At 43.7% G+C, this 7,313-nt stretch overlaps 1 long non-coding RNA gene across 1 annotated transcript; it reads right to left on the bottom strand.

The window, feature by feature from the left end:
• Nucleotides 1–2,272: 2,272 nt before the first annotated feature.
• Nucleotides 2,273–3,690, bottom strand: LOC100599080. Its single transcript, XR_179843.3, has 2 exons — nt 3,277–3,690; nt 2,273–2,549 (listed from the first exon to the last, which is right to left on the bottom strand). It is a non-coding gene; the product is annotated as an uncharacterized LOC100599080 (long non-coding RNA).
• Nucleotides 3,691–7,313: the final 3,623 nt, after the last annotated feature.

Below are 7,313 nucleotides of genomic sequence, written 5' to 3' on the forward strand. Positions count from 1 at the left end.
CGTGTTGTGCCTGCAGTGGTGAGATGCAGTACACATGATCTACCCTCCAGTGTCTAGCATCCTCCAGTGGTCACTGCTGACTCCTGACCCTTACAGGGAGACACCAGAGAAAGCACTTTGTACACAACAGACCCCCTAAGCATGCTAGCCTAAGCCAGCTCTCTCAGGTGGCCTATGTCAAGTTCAAAAAAGGAGAAAAGCAAAGACAAGAAACAGTTGCTATGAAATATCTCCCTTTGGTTTCTAACGACATGTCTATTGGCAATTCATCCTGGTAGTAATTGATCATAAAATCCAATTGTTGGCTGGCCCCATGCACCTCATAATGACAACACTGGGAAAATGACCAACAGCATACTTCTGCCAGCCCTGTAAATCCATTCTGTATTTCCAGAGTAAGAACATCCCATAAAAGGCGGGAACTGTAAAAGCTCACGAGGAAGAAATAAACATGTAACAATAGAACACAGATGGACAGTTGTGCTGGGAAGCAGCTGCATGGGGAAAGAAGAGAATTGAGCTCTCGGGTTGTTTTTGGTAGAGCCGAGTACACATCTTGAACTTCCACGCCTGTCTCCAACCCAGGTCTGAAATGGTGTCTTATGTTTCCAGGGGTTTAAAAATGCAGTGAAAAAAGACTTGGCATATATCTTAGCAAGCATGTGGGCTTGGGAGCCAGGCAAAGTTGCAGCTCTGCACTTACCAGCTGATGCACCTTGCTCAAGTCACCAACCCTTCCTGTGTCTCAGTTTTCTGGTCTGTAAACTGGTTGTGATACTTAGTTATGGTGAAACCTCATTAGGCGGTACTGTCAATGCTGCACAGGTCTTTGTCACTGAAAAGTTGCACGTATCCTATAGCTGTCACTTTACTTATGCCATGCAACAACCTAAAGAAAGGAAGAAAAACATCTAGCAGCAGAACCGCGACTTTCTAGCACACAGAGCTGGCACAGAGGAGGTCAGAGCCAGCTGGGGGGCATGGCTCATCCCCGCCCCAGAATCCAGTCTTGGGGAAGCATGTAAACAGGGAGGCTGCAGAAAGACACACTATCTGTGCAAGTGGGCAGTGTACCTGTGTCCACACCACAGGCAGCATGTGAGAGCAGAGCCCCCCCAAAAAGAGCGCCACCCATGGAGGGCTGTGGGCAGATGGACTCTAATGACACCATCCCGTTTCCAAGGTTGAACCCTACAGGAGAACAGAGTGATGCAGTCCATAAAGATCAAGTCATCTGACCAATAAATAAATAAATAAATAAAAGGGGAAAAAAAAAAAACAAGATGGAAACCTAGATTCACAGCGGGAAAGTGACTTGTGCAGGGAAACTGTGGTGCCCAGTGTGGGTGGCACCTCTTCCCTCATCCATGCAGCTTGGCCCTACCTTGATCGTCATCCTTTTTAGCATGAATTTATCAATTGCCCAGTATTTTCAATGGACTATAGAGGGTACAGAGAAAAGAAAAGTGAGAAATGGCATCTATATTCAAAAGATGCTGCAGAGACAGCTCCCCACGCCCAGCCTGCCTTGAGAAAAAGAAGCCACAAGAAAAGTCATGCTTACAGCACAGACTAGGTATTGAAGGCAGGTGGTGCAGAAACTTAGGAGGAGCGGCACTGCAGACTAAGGAGGTCCAGAGACCAACGAAAAGTTATTGCGAGAAGGAAGGGCTTCAGCCGGTGTTTGAGGAACATTGTTAAGGTCTAGACTGACAGATTAAGAGAGGAAGATCACCTCGGACAAACAGCTGACAGGACTCTGCCCCTTGGAAGCAGCTCTAGCAGGCTGTTGTGTAATGGAAATGCTGACTTTCACTTATACAGTATATTTCTATAAAATTATCAATATGAGAAGTTGTCTAAAAAGGAGTGAGGTATTTTTTCATCAGGGAAGAGGCTGGATGCATGTGCTATTTCTTCCTAGAAAGCAGGAACTGGGTCCAGAATTGCTCTGGCTTCAGAAAACAAAAAAGCCTTTGCCAAGTCTAGGGTTTGTACAGCTCTCCAGTGGAGTTATGAAAAGCCCAGTTAGAACATAAAGAACGGTCTGTTCTGTGGGAGGCAATACAGCTTCACCAGAGAGGGAAAGTCAGCCTGTATCAGTCATATTTCCATCCCTGGGAGGCCATTAGTAGAAATTCAATTAAAACCCATGACTTCTACCAAATCTCTATGGCCAGTTTGAAGAGACTAATTCATAGAAAAAGCTGACTATAGCATTATCTGTCTTTAGCTGAGCTGTTATGAAAAGAATATAACAGTAACAAAAAAAAATGGTATGTGCTTTTATTAAAACAAAACATAACAACAACATAAAGCTGTTGCAGAAACTTGGAGATGCTGCAAATGTAGGTCTGTTCTGCTTGTTGGCTTTACCTCTCTCTCTCGTTCCTCCCTTCTTCCTCCTCATTCTTCATCTTTCTTCCTCATTCTAAGCAGAACATTTACAAAATTCAGGCTTTCTGTAGGGTGAATAGCTGAGCTTCAGTTCTCCTCTGGGGCAGACTATTAGCAAGGACAGTGAGCTTAGTTTTGACTGATTCTGGCATCTTCACAAAGCAAAAACCAAAGTATTGCCATAAGAAAACCGGACTGGGAGTTGGGAAAGGTTATGACTTAATGATAAAGGAATTAAAGTGACACATTGGCATTATTTTTTTTTCTCCTGACATCTGCACAATGCCGAAAGATAAATCAGAACAGAAAACATTAAAATGGGAAAGGAACTTAGAGTCCACCTAGTCAAGGGATGGCAGATTCCACAGCCGGTACCATCTCCAAGGTATTGGCATTGATAATCTCTTCTCTGTGGAACTTTGTGTTCAGTAGGATTCTGAGGCTCAAGTTAAACTCACCAGGATTGACTCTTCTGATCAGAGAGCAATGCCTAGTCTTAGAGAACAGAAAAGGCAGTGTCTGCATCTGGTATTAGCATTCTTTATTTAGATCAACAAAGTCACATGGAGACAATATGTTACATCCTGTCTTTAAACATTCGTTCAGAGAAGAAAAGATGCTGCGATCCCTGCTTCAGTTATCCATGACTGCAAAACAAACCACTACCAAACTTTGCATCCTAACAACAACGATTTATTATTTTGCACAGCCTTATGGGTAATGAGATTAGGGTGCAGGATGGGGAGACTGGTCGTTCTTACATGATAACTCAGAGCTCCCAAGAAAGCAAATGTGGAAGCATCTAGACCTCTTAAGACCCTGTCTAGAATTGGCTGGGCAGCATTTTCATCACATTCCACTGGTCAAAGGTGTTCTTACCTTGTATGTACCTGTAGGGATGAGAGGATTTTGGCCATCTTTGCAGATAATCTACCACAGTCCCTCCATGCTGCCTTCATGCAGCAGGTAGGTGAATACCCCACAGGCTTTGCCACCTGGAACAGGGAAGGCAAACTGTCAGTCTCAAGTCCCTAATCTGTGAACTGCTGATAATTCTTACTCCACCGTTATCATGGTGAAGACCAACGAGATAATGAACATGGAGCACATATCTGTATCACAAGAATTCCACGAGAAGAGCTCAAACTTTAATCATTTCATTTATGCCTCTTAGCATGGAAAAAGAGGCTGAGAAGGGAAGATGTTGACAAGGAATTGCTAAGCAGCAGGTCACATGGGTGACCCAGCGTGGACTGGCCTGAACACAGCCTCCATCTCCCCACCCTGGCCAATGTTCTCATATGGACACAGCTGGCTTTGTTACATCAGAATGAAGGCCTCCCTTATGATGGCTCAAAGTTTCCACAGAAATGCCCAAGGAACATGATTATAGAGTCAGTCCATTCATTAACACAGAAGGTTAGGGGTTGGGAAAATCATCTAATCCAACAGCCTTATTTTGAAAATGAAGTTTCCAAGCCCTAGATGTTCACGGAAGCTCATGAAAGGCTCCTAATCACAGTGCCCTTTCCGTGGTAATGTGGGCTCCTTATTTACTTCCATTCCGAAAACCTGAAGAGAGGCTTCCCTGGCCAATGGCAGTGGGGATTAGAAGCAGTCCGCTTCTGTCAATATTTATAGTCTATTTTAACAACGCCTGGCTTCTTACAATTAAGTGCAACCTAATTCGTCCACAGCCAATGCTCCCGAGTGTACAAAATCCCCATTTGATTTTGCTATTTGGGATTTTATCCACTCAATGGTTTCTCTAAACAACAGTGAAAGTCCCCATCCACCATGAACCTGCAGGGCATAACTGGATATTTTCTGGCCAATTGGCTCATTACCCGAAGCAGAAATCTTCAAGCAGAAGCTACTGAAACAAGGACACTAATTTGCTAAGCCAAGAAGTTTTTCGAAGTCCGTGATCCAGAAACACCAAAAATAGAAAAACCAACACGAAAATAAACAAATAGAAAAGTGGCCCATGCCTGTAATCCCAGCACTTTGTGAGGCCAAGGAGGGTAGATCACCTGAGGTCAGGAGTTTGAGACTAGCTTGGTCAACATGGTGAAACCCTGTCTCTACTAAAAATATTTTAAAAATTAGCCAGGCATGATGGCGGGTGCCTGTAATCCCATATACTCAGGAGACTGAGGCAGGAGAATTGCTCGAACCTGGGAGGCGGAGGTTGCAATGAGCCCAGATGGCACCACTGCACTCCAGCCTGGGCGTCAAGAGTGAGACTCCATCTCAAAAAAAAAAAAAAAAAAAAAAGCCAGGGATCTTCTTAGATAAGGATGTGGAAGGATCCCAACATATAAATGTTTCTACATCATGAGATGAAAGGAAACTAATGATGATCTCTTTTTTTTTGAGACAAAGTCTTGCTCTTGTCCCCCAGGCTGGAGTGCAATGCCGCCATCTCTGCTCACCACAACCTCCACCTCCTGGGTTCAAGCGATTCTCCTACCTCAGCCTCCTGTGTAGCTGGGATTACAGGGGTCCGCCACCATGCTCAGCTAATTTTTGTATTTTTAGTAGAGACAGGGTTTCACCTTGTTGGCCAGGCTGGTCTCGAACTACTGACCTCAGGTGATCTGCCCGCCTCGGCCTCCCAAAGTGCTAGGATTACAAGTGTGAGCCAGCGTGCCCAGCCGATGATCTCTTTATAGTAGTTTCTGACATACATATATCTTCAGGGTTGACATACAGATTATGCTTTTCATTCACACAACTTCCAGGTAAGTCCGACTGGTGTTATTACCCACACACCATAGAGGAGGAAAGGTAGGCTCAAAAAACTGACTTGCCCAAAACAAGTTAGATAGTGGGACACAAGATAGAAAGTGGGGAAGTCCAGACTGAAGCACCCACCTCCTGGCTTCATCACAGCCGTGTGTGCTGATATCTGGGCAGCCAAACGTAGAGTGCTGGAGGCCACATGGGGTGTATGGCTGGGGAATTTTAGCTTTACTCTCATTTCTAGCATGGAAAAGCGTTTTGTGTTTTACGCTTTTATTGTATATTCAGCCAGTTAAGAGTCACAATCTATTTCATTCAGGCTTATGCCACTCACTAATGTCAGTAGAAGCCTATTCGTTTCTTAGAAATTGTAGTGGAAGATGTAGAAAGTACACTTGTCAAATTTGGGCATGATTCATCTGTGAGAGGAACCTTGTGCCTGGAAACTCAGTAATAGCATTCACAAAAATCTGGACAGGCTTGAAAGACAGGTTTAAAATAACATTGCAGCAGGAGGAAATGTAATGGTATGAACCTGAATTCAGAAGGCAACTGCCTAAAGGTGGACTAAATAGGTTTAATAGAAATTGCTTTACAAACAACCCGGAAGGATGGTTAGCATTAGTGAGCTTTGTAGTCTGCATGAGCTTATGGTATGAAGGGTGAGTCAGAAGGTTATAGCCCGTTAAGCCACAGAAAGAGAGTTTGGGTGTTCTGAATGAGGTGGACACATCTGCTTTGTCACTGTTGGATGCAGCAGAGCTTTCGACTAATTTGTGCAGAAGAAAGCCCTGGGAACTGAGCTGTATTTGAAGAATGAACAAAGGATCTGTTAACATTTAGCCCAAAGAAGAAAGGATATATTAGATAAGACTGAATGGGTGTTTTCAGATCATTGAAACATTTCCAACCTGGACAGTCAACTGATGAAGGACTCAGGAGTCAGTAGTCAAGCAAGCGGAGGAGGCCCCCACGCTGGGCATATAAGTCGAGTAATTCAGGGTCCTGAGCTCACAGACAAGCTATAACGCTGCTCCCAACTCCTGTCTCCAAAATCAGAACCCACGACTCTCTGAAACAGATATCATGGAAGCAATTGAGAAGGTAATTGGTTTCAGAAAGTTTCAAAAACAAAGCACAACAACTAAACGGTTCTGATTGAAATTAGCTGAGCACATACACGTGTTTCAACCCAGAAAAGCAATTCCACTTTAAGTACTTCATGTCAGTAAAGCAGTACTTCTGATCTGGTAAAATAACACTCCTGATATCCCATGACTCCATGGGTGACTACATTTTGCATTCCTTGCACAGACAGATTTTCATACTGACTAGACAGGGATTATGAGCTGTGTGTCAACTCCTTTCCATTGAATTGGTTTCTGCATTTCTGTGGAGCATACTCTAAAATTCATGAGATTGGAGATGCTCTCCGTACAGGCTCATGTAGGCAGTGACAGACACCCTTAATTTGTAAGCATTAGCAGAACGAGATGCAGTTGCAGAAACTGTAATTGGGTCATCTTTGTATTTCATGTCAGTGTGTCTAAGTACCGCTAAAGAATGCACCACGTGCTCGGCGCCTCCGGCAACACAGAGGGGTTGTTGTAGGCATGACAAATAATAGCAGAATCAGCTTCTTCCTGTGATATTCAGAGTGTGGTGCATGTGTATGTGTGTGTGTGTGAGAGAGAGAGAGGTAGAACATGCACACTGGCTTTTCCAAAGCACTAGTCATTAAGCAGGAGAGCTTTAAGATCTGCGGAGAAGCATAATGGCTTTCAAACCTTTCTGACATTAAAATGTTCTATAATCACCTTCCATTAGTAAAACCAGAAAAAAGCCTGGCTTTGGTATAAAGCACAAAATTCATTTGCCTTCCTCCCCCAGCCCTTCATGTCCTTGTGCCTAAAATATTCCAGGCTGTTAAGCTTTCAAGAAAAGAAATCAGTGTACTTTTTCTGTCCTAGAAAAAAAGGCCCAGATTTCATGACTGACCGTGTTTGGAAGACAGGTACATTTTTTATAATTAAGTTACATAATTAAGACTAAGGGAAAAGGAAACCAACCCCACCTGCCCAGCTCACTTCATATGTAAGAAAATTCGGTCCATTCTTTCAAGCTTATGCCAAAATGCACCTAGAATTCAAATTCAGTTCTGACCACCAGAT

The sequence above is a fragment of the Nomascus leucogenys genome, chromosome 19, assembly GCF_006542625.1.
Source record: "Nomascus leucogenys isolate Asia chromosome 19, Asia_NLE_v1, whole genome shotgun sequence".
Classification (NCBI taxonomy): Eukaryota; Metazoa; Chordata; class Mammalia; order Primates; family Hylobatidae; genus Nomascus; species Nomascus leucogenys.